The sequence below is a fragment of the Scyliorhinus canicula genome, chromosome 14 (genome assembly GCF_902713615.1).
Source record: "Scyliorhinus canicula chromosome 14, sScyCan1.1, whole genome shotgun sequence".
In the NCBI taxonomy this organism is placed as follows: Eukaryota; Metazoa; Chordata; class Chondrichthyes; order Carcharhiniformes; family Scyliorhinidae; genus Scyliorhinus; species Scyliorhinus canicula.
In genome coordinates this window covers 31,974,531-31,991,984 of record NC_052159.1, presented here as the reverse complement: position 1 = coordinate 31,991,984, position 17,454 = coordinate 31,974,531, and the positions used below count along the sequence as shown (strand labels likewise).

The 17,454-nt window shown below is 45.6% G+C and overlaps 1 protein-coding gene across 2 annotated transcripts in view; it reads right to left on the bottom strand.

Annotated features, from left to right (window-relative positions):
* LOC119977436 (F-box-like/WD repeat-containing protein TBL1X) overlaps positions 1–16,755 on the bottom strand; it is a 418,532-nt gene extending 401,777 nt beyond the window's left edge. For both annotated transcript variants that reach the window (XM_038818342.1, XM_038818341.1), the window contains exon 1: positions 16,356–16,755. The gene's annotated coding sequence lies outside the window, so the exon portion shown is untranslated. The remainder of the gene's footprint in view (positions 1–16,355) is intronic.
* Between the last annotated feature and the right edge of the window lie 699 nt (positions 16,756–17,454).

Below are 17,454 nucleotides of genomic sequence, written 5' to 3'. Positions count from 1 at the left end.
AGTCTAACTTCTTGAACCATCCAGTTTCTAATCTTTTCCACCAATATTATAGCAACTTCTTCTGGTGTCCTAAAGGGGATATCAATGGTATCAATGGGGCTAGGTTCACAGGTGTCAGGAAATGCACCCAGATGCGGGTTCTTCAGCACACACTGAGTTTAATGAATATAGATGGCCGGTGTATTGGGTCAAGCCCAATTCTATACTCATCCAACATCTCTAGATCCATGGGATTAACAGTCAGGAAAAATAACCCTGGCTATTTCCTTCTCTTCAATGCAGAGGCACTGCTGGCACCCTAGCTACAAGCAGCTAGCTCAGCATTGGCTGGGGAATAAAAATAAACAGCAGGAAAAGCCACTTGCTGAATAACTGGCTGAGCTATCCGATGGACCCATGTTTCTGCTATCCCTGGCCCTGGATGTTTGCCCTTTATATTATGAAACACATGCTTTGCTAGAAAATTGGTACTGCTCTTGATTTCATCAAGCATTACACAAATTGTTTAAGATTTCATTCCATCAGAGCAATATAAATACGGAATTAATCATCTTTCAATTGCATCACTGTGATTTAATCTGGAGCAGAATGAGCTGAGTTACTTTGCACTTTGTTATTTTAAAGCGATTCATATCTTTTTGGAATTGTGACAGTCCTACCCATTAATGTGAACTGTATTCTAGGCTTTGAAAGGAACATCGCGTTATAAAGCATTTAAATAGTTGATTTTCAACAAGGTCTACAATTTTTATAAATTATCCCCAGCTGATGATGACGATTCTTGAGCTACATACAGAAAACAGTGATGTAAAAAGGGTCAATGTCAGCACGCTCCTACAATATTGGGCTGAGAGTCCCAGGGAGCACATCCACAAGCCAGACAGTATTTAGTATGCTTATTTATGCTTGCCAAACACACGATTATTTTAGTGGTAAATCTATCCCTACTGACTCCTACTGTTGGTAAGCAGAGGTACAGTAATGCTGCAAATTATACATTTTAAACCTAATCACGTCTGCTGATTGCTGTGTATAAACAAAACTCAACCTTTGCTCATATATGTGCTGCTGCAGATCCAAAATCTCAAATTTAATTGGAGTATCCAGAGTGATCCAGCTTCCTTAAAACAAGTCGCTGCTATCTTCAACGGGGCAGCACTGTGGTGCAGTGGTTAGCACTGCCTCCTCCTGGCACCAAGGATCCAGGTTTGATCCCGGCCCCCAGTCATTGTCCATGTGGAGTGCGCACACTCTCTCCGTGTCTGCGGGGATCTCACCCGCATAACCCAAAGAAGTGCAGGGTAGGTGGATTGGCCATGCTAAATTGCCCCCTAATTGCAAAAAAAAAATCTGTGCTCAGCGCAGCTCCAAGCAACTTCCAACAAAAAAAAGCCAGAGAACAGGAGAAAAAGAAAAGGGCCAATTTATCTGGTCAAAGGCATTTTCAGAAGGCAGCATGGTGGCACAGTGGTGAGCACTGCTGCCTCACAGCGCGAAGGAACCGGGTTCTATTCCCAGCCCCGGGTCACTGTCCGTGTGGAGTTTGCACACTCTCCCTGTTTCTGTGTGGGTCTCACCCAACAACCCAAAGGTGTGCAGGGTAGGTGGATTGGACATGCTATAATTGCCCCTAAATTGAGGGAAACAAATTAAACTACTACGTTCCACAAATTGGCACCTTAATAAATATACGGTAAAGTCGTCATAGTCCCAGAGGGCCATAGGGTTATGTAGGACCAGTTTACATAGAACAGTACAGCACAATACAGGCCCTTCAGCCCACAATGTTGTGCCAACCATTTATCCTAATCTAAAATCAACCTAACCTACACTCTTCAATTTACTGCTGTCCATGTGCTTGTCTAAGAGTCGCTTAAATGTCCTGAATGACTCTGACTCCACCACCTCTGCTGGCAGTGCATTCCACGCACCCACCACTCTCTGTGAAAAGAACCTACCTCTGACATCTTCTCTATACCTTCCTCCAATCACCTTAAAATTATGTCCCCTCGTGACAACCATTTCCGCCCTGGGGAAAAGTCTCTGGCTATCCACTCTATTCATGCCTCTCATCACCTTGTACACCTCTATCAAGGCACCTCTCTTCCTTCTTCGCTCCAGTGAAAAAAGGCCTAGCTCCCTCAACCTTTCTTCATAAGACATGCCCTCCAGTCCAGGCATCATCCTGGTAAATCTCCTCTGCACCCTCTCCAAAGCATCCACATCCTTCCTATAATGAGGTGACCAGAACTGGACACAATATTCCAAGTGTGGTCTAACTAGGGTTTTATAAAGCTGCAGCAAAACCTCACGGCTCTTAAACATAATCCCCCTGTTTATGAAAGCCAACATACCATACGCCTTCTTAACAACCAAAGAGAAGGAATTGGTGGATGTTGAGTCTGGAGAAGGGTGTGTAGATAGCCTGGGTCACATTGAGATCCAAAAAGACGAGGTGTTGGGCGTCTTGAAAAATATTAAGGTAGATAAGTCCCCAGGGCCTGATGGGATCTACCCCAGAATACTGAAGGAGGCTAGAGAGGAAATTGCTGAGGCCTTGACAGAAATCTTTGGATCCTCACTGTCTTCAGGTGATGTCCCGGAGGACTGGAGAATAGCCAATGTTGTTCCTTCAAGAAGGGTAGCAAGGATAACCCAGGGAACTACAGGCCGGTGAGCCTTACGTCAGTGGTAGGGAAATTACTGGAGAGAATTCTTCGAGACAGGATCTACTCCCATTTGGAAGCAAATTGACGTATTAGTGAGAGGCAGCATGGTTTTGTGAAGGGGAGGTCGTGTCCCACTAACTTGATAAGAGTTTTTCGAAGAGGTCACAAAGATGATTGATGCAGGTAGGGCAGTGGATGTTGTCTATATGGACTTCAGTGAGGCCTTTGACAAGGTCCCTCATGGTAGACTGGTACAAAAGGTGAAGTCACACGGGATCAGGGGTGAGCTGGCAAGGTGGATACAGAACTGGCGAGGTCATAGAAGGCAGAGAGTAGCAATGGAAGGGTGCTTTTCTAATTGGAGGGCTGTGACTAGTGGTACTCCGCAGAGATCAGTGCTGGGACCTTTGCTGTTCGACGTATATATAAATGATTTGGAGGAAAATGTAACTGGTTTGATTAGTAAGTTTGCAGACGACAAAGGTAGGTGGAATTGCGGATAGCGATGAGGACTGTCAGAGGATACAGCAGGATTTAGATCGTTTGGAGACTTGGGCGGAGAGATGGCAGATGGAGTTTAATCCGGACAAATGCGAGGTAATGCATTTTGGAAGGTCTAATGCAGATAGGGAATATACAGTGAATGGTAGAACCTGCAAGAGTATTGAAAGTCAGAGAGATCTAGGTGTACAGGTCCACAGGTCACTGAAAGGGGCAGCACAGGTGGAGAAGGTAGTCAAGAAGGCATGCGGCATGCTTGCCTTCATTTGGCCGGGGCATTGAGTATAAGAATTGGCAAGTCATGTTGCAGCTGTCTAGAACCTTATTTAGGCCACACTTGGAGTATAGTGTTCAATTCTGGTCGCCACACTACCAGAAGGATGTGGAGGCTTTAGAGAGGGTGCAGAAGAGATTTACCAGGAGTTGCCTGGTATGGAGGGCATTAGCAATGAGGAGCGGTTGAATAAACTTGGTTTGTTCTCACTGGAACAATGGAAGTTATGGGGCGACCTGATAGAGGCCTACAAATTTATGAGGGGCATAGACAGAGTGGATAGTCAGAGGCTTTTCCCCAGGGTAGAGGGGTCAACTACTAGGGGGCATAGGTTTAAGGTGCGAGGGGCAAGGTTTAGAGGAGATGTACGAGGCAAGTTTTTTTACACAGAGGGTAGTGGGTGCCTGGAACTCGCTGCCGGAGGAGGTAGTGGAAGCAGGCACGATAGTGACATTTAAGGGGCATCTTGACAAATACATGAATAGGATGGGAATAGAGGGATACGGACCCAGGAAGTGTAGAAGATTTTAGTTTAGACGGGCAGCATGTTCGGCACGGGCTTGGAGGGCCAAAGGGCCTGTTCCTGTGCTGTAATGTTCTTTGTTCTTTGTTCTTAACCCTATCAACCTGGGTGGCAACTTTGAGGGATCTATAGATATGGACCCCAAGGTCTCTCTGTTCATCCACACATCCAAGAATCCTGCCTTTAACTTTGTATTCAGCATCCAAATTTGACCCTCCAAAATAAATCACTTCACATTTATCTAGGTTAAACACCATCTGCCACTTTGCAGCCCAGCTCTGCATCTTGTCGATGTCCTGCTGTAACCTGCAACAGCCCTCGACACTATCTACAACTCCACCAACCTTCATGTCATCGGCAAAATTAATAACTCACCCCTCAACTTCCTCATCCAAGTCATTTATAAAAACCACAAAGAGCAGAGGTCCCAGAAAAAGAGGCAGGATTCTCCGACCCCCCGGCCGGGTCGGTGAATCGCCGGCTGCTGAATTCTCCGGCTCCCCAAAAATCTAACCGGAGCGACGCAATGGGCCCCGGCGCCACCCGAATTCTGCGGCCCACAATGGGCCGAGAGGCCGCCCGTTTTAGGCCCGTCCCGCCGGCGTTAATTAAGGTAGGTACTTACCGGCGGGACCTGGCTCGCGGCCGGTCTCCGGGGTCCTTACTTAGGGGGATCTGGCCCCCACGGTGGCCTGGCCCGCGATCGGAGCCGATCGATCTGCGGGTGGGCCTGTGCCATGGGGGCACTCTATTCCTCCGCGTTGGCTGCTATGGACCTCCGCGATGGCCGATGCTGGGATGACGCCAGCACACACTGGCGCTCCAGCGCATGCGCCAACTTGCGCCGGCCGGTGGAGGCCCTTCAGCACCGGTTGGCATGGCGCCAAGCCCCTTCCGCGCCGGCCGGCGCAAACCACTCCACGCCGGCCTTGCCCGAATGTGCGGAGGATATTGGTGCGGTCTGACGCCGGCGTGGTTCACGCCACTCCTTCGCGCCGGAGTTGCCCGCCCCACAAGATCCCGCCCCAGATCCCTGCGGGACACCGACCTCAAGGCGGAATACTTTCCATCCACTCCCATTCGCTGTCTTCTTTCAGCCAGCCAATTCTGTATCCAGACAGCCAAATTTCCCTGTATCCCATGCCACCTAACTTTCTAAATGAGCCTACCATGGGGAACCTTATCAAATGCCTTACTGTTACACCTGTTAATAGGGAAGGCCATTGTTTGCGGAAAAACTTTTAACTATCTAAAATTTTCATGAAATATTTCTAAATAATAAAGGTACCGATGATTTTTAATGCAAAATATTTACCCCAACAAAAGATATTCATCTCTAACTGTTTCATGCTGCTAAAGCCGTTATGAGCACACTCCTTTTTTACAAGTTGGTTGGAGTTCATACCAGGCACAAAGGAAAATGGTTGTGGTGGTTGGAGGTCAATTATTTCAGCTCCAGGACATCACTGCAGAAATTCCTCAGGGTAGTGTCCTGGGCCCAACCATCATCAGCTGCTTCATCAATGACTTCCCTTTGATCAGAAGGTCTGAAGTGGGGATGCTCGTAGCTGACTCTGCCCAGTGTTCAGCATCATTTGCAACTCCTCAGATACTGAAACAGTTCATGTCCAAATGCAGCAAGACCTGAATAATATCCAGGCTTAGGCTGACAAGTGGCAAGTAATATTCTCGCCACACAAGTGCCAGGCAATGACCATCTCTAACAAGAGAGGATCTAAACATCGACCCTAAGTATTCAATGGAATTATCAATGCTGAATCCCCCATTATCAACATTAGGGGTTGCCATTCAGCACAAACTGAACTGGACTAGCTATATAAATACTGTGACTATAAGAGGAGGTCGGAGGCTAGGAATCCAGCAGCGAGTAACTCACATCGTGACCCCCCCATCCCCTCCAAAGCTTGTCCACAATCTACAAGGCATAAGTCAGTATTGTAATGAACTCCACTTGCCTGGATAAGTGCAGCTCCAACAACACTCAGAAAACTCGACACCACCTAGGACAAAGCAGCCACTTGATAGCTACCCCTTCCACAAACATTCAACCCTTCCACCACCAAGGAACAGTGGCAACCATCTACAAGATGCATTGCAGTAACTCACCAAGGTTCCTTAGGCAGCACCTTCCAAACCCACGACCACTACTATCTAGAAGGACAAGAACAGCAGATACCTGGGAACATCACCACCTCAAGGTGCCCCTCCAAGTCACTCCCCACCTTGCCTTGGAAACATATCGCCGTTCCTTCACTGTCACTGGGTCAAAAACACTAGAAGTCCCTCCCTCAGGGACTACAGCAGTTCAAGGCAACTTACCACCATCTTCTGAAGCGCAACTAGGGAAGGGCAATAAATGCTAATCTAGCCAACGATGCCCACACTCCATAAATTAATTTTTAAAATCAGCAAATGTTGTCTATTTCCATCTCTGTAACATCATTCAACTCTGCCCCTACCTCAACTCATCCGCAGTTGAAGCTACCATGCCTGCTTTTGTAACCTCGCAACTTCACTTTTCCAATGCCACTTCTGGTTGGCTTCTCACTGCGTAAACCTCAGGTCATGCATATATCTACTGTCCACATGCTAACCAGCACCAAATCTGCCACCCATCACCCCTATGCTCACTGACCTGCTTTAGCTCCCGGTTAAGAAATTAAAAAATTCTCATTCTTGTTTTCAAATCTCTCCAGGGCTCCGCTCCTTGCTGCCTCTCTTATCTCCTCCAGCCACAAAACACTCCAGTTTCTGCACTTCACTAACTTGGGGCTTTTGGCCATCCTTATTATTAATCCCTGGTGGTTGGTTACGCCTTCAGATACCAAGGCCCTCAGCAGTGAAATTCCCATCCTTGAACCTCTCCTCCTTAAAAAGTTTTTTGACACTGCTTTTGGTAATTTGCCTAATATCTCCCTATGTAGCTAGGTGCTAAATGTTGCAGTTCAGCGATCCTGTGAACTGCCTTGTGACATCTTATTACATTAAAGGTGCTATATAAATACAAGTTGTTGGCATCCTGAGATTGTGAAAAGTGATGTGTAAATGCAAATCTTGCATTTTTTTTTACTATCAATCTGATGAAACTTTGTCAAGACCAGCAATACTCCTGCTGAGCTCAAATGTTACCGGAAAAAAATTATTTGATAAATATGCATGTCGCAAAAGCAAATGCAAAACATTAATTTTTTTCGTAGTGTATTAACTCTCGTGCCCTGCTTATATGACTCCGTGCTCTCACCAGCGTCAAATTTTCAGAAGAGACATCACAACAACATATTCCTGGTAGATTATTTTCCATAAATAAACAAAGCCTCTTGCTTTATATGTGGTTTGAAATGAAGAAGCAGAGACAGAACTGCTTTTTAGTCAAGAGCTCAAGCAACGTATTTATTACATAGCTATGTTTAGTGCTTAAACTGTACCTGAAGAATACTGCAAAATGTATTTTCTTTCTGCAATAAATATTAAATACAACTGTGCAAATGCTCCCATTGAAGAACACATTGGGGGAATGAAAATTCATTGCTTCCAAAAAACTATTGAAATACTGAATTGGCAGCCAAAATGGATCTTGCCCAGAATAGTTTTCGATGTACATTTCCACTTCATTGATTCCACTGTCTCCCCATCCCCCACCCTCACGTTCTAAGCATGGTGAGGGAAATCAAGGGCTCTCTTGCCCAAAATGTTTCGGATGATGGGCTAATTTAAACTTTTAATTCTGAAAAAAAGTTTTTTTTAGATGCACAACAACCATGATCCAATGGAAAACCCAAAGGGGCTGAATGGCCTTTGAGATCTGGTGCTTTGAGCTATGCAGCTAATCTGCCAGGTTTAACCTTGCAATCTTTTATGCCTAAAAATAATAATAATGTTTATTAGTATCGCAAGTAGGCGTACATTAACACTGCAATGAAGCTACTGTGAAAATCCACGGTCGCCATTCTCCTGCGCTTGCTCAGGTACACTGAGAATTCAGGACTTGTGGGAGAAAACCGGAGAACCCGGAGGAAACCCACGGAGAGAAAGTGCAGACTCTACACAGACAGTGACCCAAACCGGGAATCGAACCTGGGACCCTGGGGCTGTGAGGCAACAGTGCCAACCACTGTGCTATTGTACCGCCGCCCATCAATTGCTGAAATTTTCTCCTGGTTTTTCCAGCAAGCTTGCACAAATGACAATCTGATAATGACAAGATAATCTGGGGGGAATTTTAGAGCAGGGGAATCAATGAAGTGCAAATGCGCATCTGAAAACTATTCTGGACAAGATCCATTTTGGCTGCCTACTCAGTATTTCTCTGGTACCCCTATACAGTGACTATATTTCAAAAGTACTTTTTGAAAATAAATTTAAAGTATCCAATTCATTTTTTTCCAATTAAGGAACAATTTAGTGTGCCCAATCCACCTACCCTGCACATCTTTGGGGTTTAGGCCTTTGCAAACATGGGGAGAATGTGCAAACTCCACATGGACAGAACCCTGGTCCTCAGCGCTGTGAGGCAGCAGTGCTAACCACTGCCTCCCATTTCAAAAGTACTTCACTGACTGTAAAGTGCTTTGGGATGTCCTCAGGTCATTAAAGGTGCTATATAAATGCAAGTCTTTCTTTCACAGAGTAATATTACGTATGATGCCATCTGGCTGTTACTCAGCAAGTGTTATATCTCATCCAAATTTCGAGGAGAGCTCAAGGGTTCATTCTGTTTGGAAAGACACCGTAGTAACAGCGTGCAAGGGCCATGCACATCATTGGTCTTTCAGAGTTCAGGTTATAGCAGATGTAACGTTCTTAACATTGCAAGTTCCTACCAATAAACCCTTTGGTTTTCTTATTGGAAGTGATATCACTCACTGAATGTCCAAATTGGGAATGACCAGTTGCAAAGAGTCCTTCGTACAAGTGCCAGATATTCTGGGATTTAGCACAGTGTATTCATCCTCAGGAATTTTGCCCTCCTTGAGGGAGATTGTCAAGAGCACTTGGGGTGACACAGCATCATCCTTGCTATCATGGATAATGATTGCACTAACAGTTCCAAAAACAACAATGGCTGAGGATCAGGAGGTGACACATGCTTCCACTAGAATCATAATTGAAATGACTATTGGGATTCTAACATCCTTTCATTTCTTTAAATAAATTTAAAGTACCCAATTATTTTTTTTCCAATTAAAGGGCAATTTAACATGGCCAATCCACCTAACCTGCACATATTTGGGTTGTTAGGGTGAGACCCATGCAGATACATGAAGAATGTGCAAAGTCCACATGGCCAATGACCCAGGGCCGAGATTCAAACCCGGGTCCTCAGCCGCACTAACATTCTTTCACGATCACTGACATCCATTGAACGATGTTCTAGCACAGAATCGGTGTTTGCAAAGGACAGAAGGGAAAACTCGAAAAATACAAAGCAAAACATCAGCAATTGTGCTGAGATTAGAAATACAAAATATGTTCTACATGGAATCTTAACTCATTGGGCTCATTGGCTAAGATGCTGAACTGGGATAGGCTCAGGCTAAATTTTGCAGCGACTGGACAGATAGGCTGGGATTATGTTATTTGTCACCATTACATCGAAGCGAGCTGGATGTCCTTGAACTAAGAGAGAATATCATAAACTAGCTATGTTATCCGAATTTGGGAGACCATTAGGGCTTTCATCGCACTAGCAGGTACTATACATAATATATATAGACAATTAAACAGAAAAAGGTGGCATCCTAACCCTGACACATCAGTTTTGCCTTGGTTAGACAGCAAGAATATAGATAGAAGCTGGGCCTGGCAACTAAGATACTCTTTGAACCAGACAGCAAGACATTGCCTGAAAAGGTATGCTGAAGCTGCTTTTTCAGCCTCTCAGGATATCTTCAGACCAGTTTCTTGCACTCTCAGGCCTCCTTGTACGACTGCAGGGCTGTGCAAGGAGCCTGCACTGTGTGTACGAACAAACCATACAGCTTGCCAAATTAGTGACCTGGCCAGACGGAGCACATTTCAGATATACTGCACCTGGCCAGTGTTAAGAGGGGAAAATAATATGAGGTCTGAGTTAATGCATTTGAGAACCCATAGCGTTGATCAACAAGGCTAATACCAGTTCTCAGAAATCCAAGCTGTGAGGATTTACTGAAGAAGTCATATCTGTTTTCACCAGAAAACAAAAAGGCTTTCAGGAGACCTAATAGTTTTCAACATTTCTAAACGGATTTGCTGAAGCTGATGATTTGTTTACGAGTGGATTCAAAACCTGGGGGATGTAAATTTGAAATTCTGAGTTAATAGGGACTTCAGGCAGAATTAATTCGCACAAGGAGCGTCAAATATATGGAATATGTCACTAGACTAGGTGACTGAATTCCATAATATAAATGAGCTCCACCAAAGGTAGGTTTCTGGAGAAAGACACGATTAAAAGGACACAAAAGCAAAAATGAGTGACAGCAGTGTTATCATACAGACACTTAACAGAAGTCAAATTCTTCTGCACTATTTTAACAGATACATTACTCAGGTTAACATCTCCATTAAAATAGAGGAAAGAGGAACTTGATATAAACGTTTGCATCATAACATTGTGGAGAAGGCAGGAAAATGTTTGAGAAGGCAGGTTGAAAGCCACTACCAATGTGAAGGCTTACTGGACCAGCTGTCCTTTTCCTAAAAGTGCCTATGAATAGGCCAACTAATTTGGAGCAATGCCACGATTTGTGAATTTCTACGCTTACAAGCTGGACCACATTTATTGAATTTTGCAGTGGCAATGAAAATGCAGGTCACTGAACTTATTTAAATAATATCAAATTACTTTCTGCAGAAGGCACTAGCTAGCCTTTAGTAATGAAGCGAGGCTTCCTGATCTGCACGTCTTGGGAGTAAGACTCAAAGCTGCAAAATGTATTCACTCATAGAACATAGAACAGTACAGCACAGAACAGGCCCTTCGGCCCTCAATGTTGTGCCGAACAATGATCACCCCACTTAAACCCACGTAACCCGTATACCCGTAACCCAACAATCCCCCCATTAACCTTACACTACGGGCAATTTTAGCATGGCCAATCCACCTAACCCGCACATCTTTGGACTGTGGGAGGAAACCGGAGCACCCGGAGGAAACCCACGCGCACATGGGGAGGACGTGCAGACTCCACACAGACAGTGACCCAGCCGGGAATCGAACCTGGGACCCTGGAGCTGTGAAGCATTGATGCTAACCACCATGCTACCGTGAGGCCCCTAATTGAGCCTCATTGAGACATCATAACAATTTTACAGTCATAAAACTTCTATCGTGACGATGATTTGAATTTACATTGTGTCTTGCATAAAATAAAACTTCCAATAGTTGCTTCACAGCAGCAACATCAGATACAATGTGAAATGGAGTCACACAAGGAGAAACGAGATCATATCACTAAAAGCTTGATCAAAGATGGGTTATGGAATGTCCTAGGGGGGGGGGGGGGGGGGGGGGGGGGGAGAGAGAATGAGAGAGAGAGAGGGGTGCAGCACAGAGACGTTTAAGATGGTAATTTGAGAGCTTATAGCCTAGACAGCTGAAAGCACAGCAGCCAACAGAGGGATGATGCAAGTCGGGGATGAATACGAGGACAGAATTGGAAGCACGCAGTGTTCATGGAGAGTTGGAGAAGGTTACAGAGATAGGGAGGGCCAAGGCTGTGAGGGATTTGAACACACAGATGTGGATTTTTAATTTGCGGTGTTGCTGACTGGGAAACTATGGCACCAACCTACGTATGGGAGATATTAGATCAGATGACGAAAGATTGCTCAAAGAGGTCGGGATTTGATGGGAGTCTTGGAGGAGAGAAAAGTAGAGAGGGGTGAAGCAAAAGAGGGATTTGAAAACGAGAATCAGAATCTTAAAATCAAGATATTGCTGAATGGGAGCCAATGAACACATGGAATGATAGGAAAACAAAATTTACTCACCCAGTTGTAAAACTGGCAGCTGGGATTTTCTGCCAGTATTGCAACCACAAAATTTTAACCTCCATTATAATAAATGGTCCGTTAGGTGTCATAGTTCAAATTGAAAATCTACATTGGTGACCCAATTATTTTGGACTAAACAGCAGATAGTGTAAAAAAAAACTATCAATAAGATTACTTACACCCTATTTTACACATAATGTACTGAAAACATCCTCAAAAATGGGCATGTTTAGATCAATGTTTAGTTACAGTACTAAAGGTTTTCAGTAACTCTGTAACTACCGTGGGGTAGCACAGTGGTTAGCATGGTTGCTTCATAGCACCAGGGTCTCAGGTTCAATTCCCATCTGGGGTCACTGTCTGTGCAGAGTCTGCACATTCCCCCTGTGTCTGTGTGGGTTTCCTTTGGGTGCTCCGGTTTCCTCCCACAGTCCAAAGATGTGCAGGTTAGGTGGATTGGCCATGCTAAATTGCCCTTAGTGTCCCAAAAAAAAGGTTAGGTGGAATTACTGGGTTACGGGGATGGGATGGAGGTATGGGGCTTAAGTATGGTGCTCTTAGGGCAGCACGGTGGCCTAGTGGTTAGCACAACCGCCTCACGGCGCTGAGGTCCCAGGTTCGATCCCGGCTCTGGGTCACTGTCTGTGTAGAGTTTGTACATTCTCCCCGTGTCTGCGTGGGTTTCGCCTCCACAACCCAAAAATGTGCAGAGTAGGTGGATTGGCCACGCTAAATTGCCCCTTAATTGGAAAAAATAATTGGGTAATCTAAATTTATTTAAAAAAAAGTATGGTGCTCTTTCCAAGGGACGGTGCCGACACAATGGGCCAAATGGCCTCCTTGTGCACTGTAAATTCTATGATATCTATGATAATTTTTTACATCACATATGTCACCTAACATGATTTTCCATACAGCGGCCAAAAGAGCTCGGTGAGCTACCAAGCTGATCCTCTAGCCACCACAATTGTTTTTCCATGTATTTTGCCGAGTCTTCACCCCTAAATTTTGATGCCAATAATTCTTGCTGGATACGCCTCTATGGATGGAGATCTTTTGGCGCAGCGGGTAGTACCCTGTCTCTGAGCCAGAAGTTTTGTGTTCATTTTCCACCGCAGCACTTGATGGCCAGGAAAGGGGCGCTCATTACGCAGCCAAAACAAAGTTGAGTGTAAACCTGCAAAAATCCTTCCAACACATCAATGGCAGCTGGTAAGAGTGGTAGAAGGGCAACGCGGTGGCACAGTGGTTCGCATTACTGCCTCATGGCGCCGAGGAACCGGGTTCAATCCTGGCCCGATGATCTCTGTCCATGTGGAGTTTGCACATTCTCCCCGTGTCTGCGTAGGTATTACCCTCACAACCCGAAGATGTGCAGGGTCGGTGGATTGGCCACGCTAAATTTCCCCTTAATTGGGAAAAAAAAAATTGGGTATTTTAAATTTAAAAAAAAGTCAATTTCAAAGTGGTAAGTGTGGGAGAGACTCTTGGTCAGCCAGACTTGATGCGGAGAGGAGCCCCTCAAGCTATGAGCCTCTGGCGACGGGAACAGATGGAATTATGCCTTAGTGCACCACTAGGTGCGGGAAGAGAATTGAAATGCTTCTGTGGGCACTATCAGCCCTCTGGTTCCTTTTTAGATTAAAAAACAAAACAAAATTTAAAGTACCCAATTCTTTTTTCCCAATTAAGGGTCAGTTTAGCGTAACCAATCTGCGTCTCCTGCACATTTTTGGGTTGTGGGGGTGAAAGCCAGGCAGACACAAGAAGAATGTGCAAACTACACATGGACAGTGACCCAGGGCCACTATCAAACCCGCTTCCTCTGCGCCATGAGGCAGCAGTGCTAACCACTGTGCCACCAAGCTGCCCAGCCCTCTGGTAGCTTGATGCAGAATGACAAAGGGGAGGAAGGTAGCCATTCAACACATCAAGCAATGCCAGTAGAGCAAAACAACCTGTGCTATTCTGCGCTGTATCCCTTGGCTGCAGTGGTTAGCACTGTTGCTTTACAGCGCCAGGGACCTGGTTTTGATTCCCGCCTTGGGTCACTGTCTGTGTGGAGTCTGCACATTCTCCCCGTGTTTGCATGGGTTTCCTCCGGGTGCTCCGGTTTCCTCCCATAAGTCCCGAAAGACACGCTGTTAGGTAAATTGGATATTCTGAATTCTCCCTCTGTGTACCCGAAAAGGCAATGATATGTGGTGACTAGGGGCTTTTCACAGTAACTTCATTGCAGTGTTGATGTAAGCCTACTTATGACAATAAAGCTTTTTTAAAAAGACAAGGGGAAAGTGTGCAAACTCCACACAATCACCCATATCCATAATTGGTCCCGGGTGCCTGGCGCTATGATGCAGCAGTGCTACCCGCTGTGCCGCACCACAACCTTGAACATTTCCATCAAATCCCCCCTCAATCTTCTTTGCTCCTAGGAGAACAACCCCAGATTATCAAACAGAGCCTAGTGGTTAAATTCCTCATGCCCAGAATCATCCTGGTAAACATAGCAACATAGAAAAATAGGAGTAGGCCATTTGGCTTTTCGCGCCTCCTCCACCATTCATTATGATCATCCAACTCAGCAATCTGCTTCGCCCCCCCCAACCCCATATCCTTCAATTCCCTTCAATCCAAGAGCTTTATCTAACTCCTTTTTGAAAACACACAATGTTTTGGCCTCGACTGCTTCCTGTGGTAACAAATTCCACAGGCTCACCACTCTCTGGGTGAAGAAATTTCTCCTCATCTCGGTCCCAATTGGTTTAGGTTGTGGCCTCCTCTGCACCCTTGCAAGGACCTTCAGATTTTTCCTACCTCAAGGGGTTATTTTTCAGACAAGGCCTAGAATCTCTATGTGATTTTAAGTACATGGTTTCTATCTGGCTGCAACTTTGGTACAAAGATAGCAAGATCAACTGTTTGGCCTTGACAGACATCCTAGCCAAGGCAAGTCCTGTTCTCATCAGATGTCAACAGACAGGTATTTTCCAGCTGAGGTCACTAGATAGCATTCCGGAATGGGAATCCTGGCTGACTGTTTCCACTCTCAAACCCAGAGGCATTGAGGGTAACCATCCTGTTCCAAACTGCTGAGAGGCACTAACTCACCACATCTCAGCAACTGAACGGGGATCCTTCCCATTCTGTAGGATTTGGTCATAGGTGATGTAAAATGTTTTTTTAAAACCAACCTAGTATAAATAGAACATCTTCAAAACCATCTTTATACACGCAACACACAATGTAAAACTGCCAACAGGATTAGCAGTGGGTTTCAACCAATCTCGAGTGAAAATAAAACAAAATTTCATAATAAAAGTATTATTGACCATATTCACGGGATTGTTGCAATTTCAAACTTTTATTTCCAAATGTGTAAGACTGGGGGAAACAGTTAAGTGATGTAACTATGTCATCATGGTGCAATAGCTGTGGAAATAAGGTTCACGGTTTATTGTTTCTGTGAATACTATTTATAAAAGCTCTTTACTTCCACTATCCACAACCTAAAAATTGCAGCATGGGTTGATCGGAAATAAATTGAAAATACATTCAAAATGTGTGCACACATTCAATTGAGCTGCATAAAATGTACTGTACATTGGCACCAAGTTTACCAAATGGCAAACAGCAAACATGGAGAAGAAACACACTTTTAATAACAAAATATTGTGTGTGAACAGACTCCATTATATGTGGTTTCCCTACTATAAAACACTGAATCAGTGTGCTTCCCCTCCCCCAACACATTGCTGAGGCAATCCACGCCATCTGCATGGCGAATATTTCAAATTTTACACTTTTCCCAGGGTTTAACCAAAAGCTCTGGGTATCAAAATAATCATTCGTGCATTGAAACGATCCACACTTAAACACACAGAAATGGTAGCTATACCTATCCGTGACCTAGTTTCACGAAAGAAGCAATTGTTATCATTATGCATACAATGTGTCATGTGTAAAATCAATACATTATAACCTCTTGTACTTGAGCACTCGTCCGCAATTGTATCAGCGACCACATGCGCATATATTTCATTCATTTCACTCAAAGAACTTGCTTTTATGGAAAACAAATGGTAGTTAACCATGAAAGATCAACTCGTTGAGCCGCTACTTCAACCTATATTTTTTTTCTCCTAATGAACACTACGCTGCTTGATGTTAAGGATCCCTGAATGACAGTAATTAATATTCCCAAGTCACAGAAAGTGCCATTTAGAACCAAGCCCCATCTCCAAACTGTAAGCACCCCTCCCCCACCAAACCAGAACTATTTCAGTTTAACTGCTCTTTTTTTTTAAAAAGTCAGAACAAATAATATCACCCAAGTAACATCTTGGAAAGTTGTTTAGATCAATGCTGTGTCTATATATAAACATCTTACCTTATACAATGCTGCTTTTAAACAAAACCCAGTGCTTGTTTTCACTTCCACAAACAACGAAAAGCTCCAAACTACTTTTTTGTGTTTTTTTTAATATATATATATTTTTTGGAGGGTTTAAAGAAGCCTTTTTCACGTATTACTCATCACCAGGCTGTCTCTCTCTCTTCTGTAGCCCGTCAATGTGCGCCTCGGAAAGGCCTATAATTGAAAGAATATCAACTATAGTTTGCATGTATGTCTTGATCCAAAGCTAATGACACCGAAACGATGTGGTGGCGAATGGAAATGAGGAGGGAGGGAAATAGAGAGAGAGAGAGGGTGAGGAGACGGTGGGGGAGGGGAGAGAGGTAAAAGTTGATCGCGGAATGGCGTCAGAAACTGCTGCTGCTGCTGCTGCTGCTGCTTTCTAAAACATTCATTTCCCAGAGTCTGAGTGAGTCCGAGACACAGACACAGAGAGAGAGGGGGAACCAGCAGCAGCAACAGCGGCGGCGGCGGAGGAGGATGAGGCCGCGCACACAGGCACCCAGAGAGCGAAGCTCAGTCAGGGATACCCCCCCCCCCCCGCGCACACACACACACACCCCTCCCCCCTCCCCCACACACCCCTACCCCCCTCCCCCACACACCCCTACCCCCCTCCCCCACACACCCCTACCCCCCTCCCCCACACACCCCTACCCCCTCCCCACACAACCCTTACCCCCCTCCCCCACACACACCTCCCCACACACCCTACCCCCCTCCCCCACACACCCCTACCCCCCTCCCCCACACTACCCCTACCCCCCTCCCCCACACACCCCTCCCCCCCTCCCCCACACACCCCTACCCCCCTCCCCCACACACCCCTACCCCCTCCCCCACACACCCCTACCCCCCTCCCCCACCACCCCTACCCCCCCTCCCCCACACACACACCCTCCCCCCCCTCCCCCACACACCCTACCCCCCTCCCCCACACACACCCTACCCCCCTCCCCCACACCCTACCCCCCCTCCCCCACATACCCCTACCCCCTCCCCCACCACCCCTACCCCCCTCCTGCACACACACCCCAACAACCCTTCCCCACACAACCCCCCTCCCCCCACA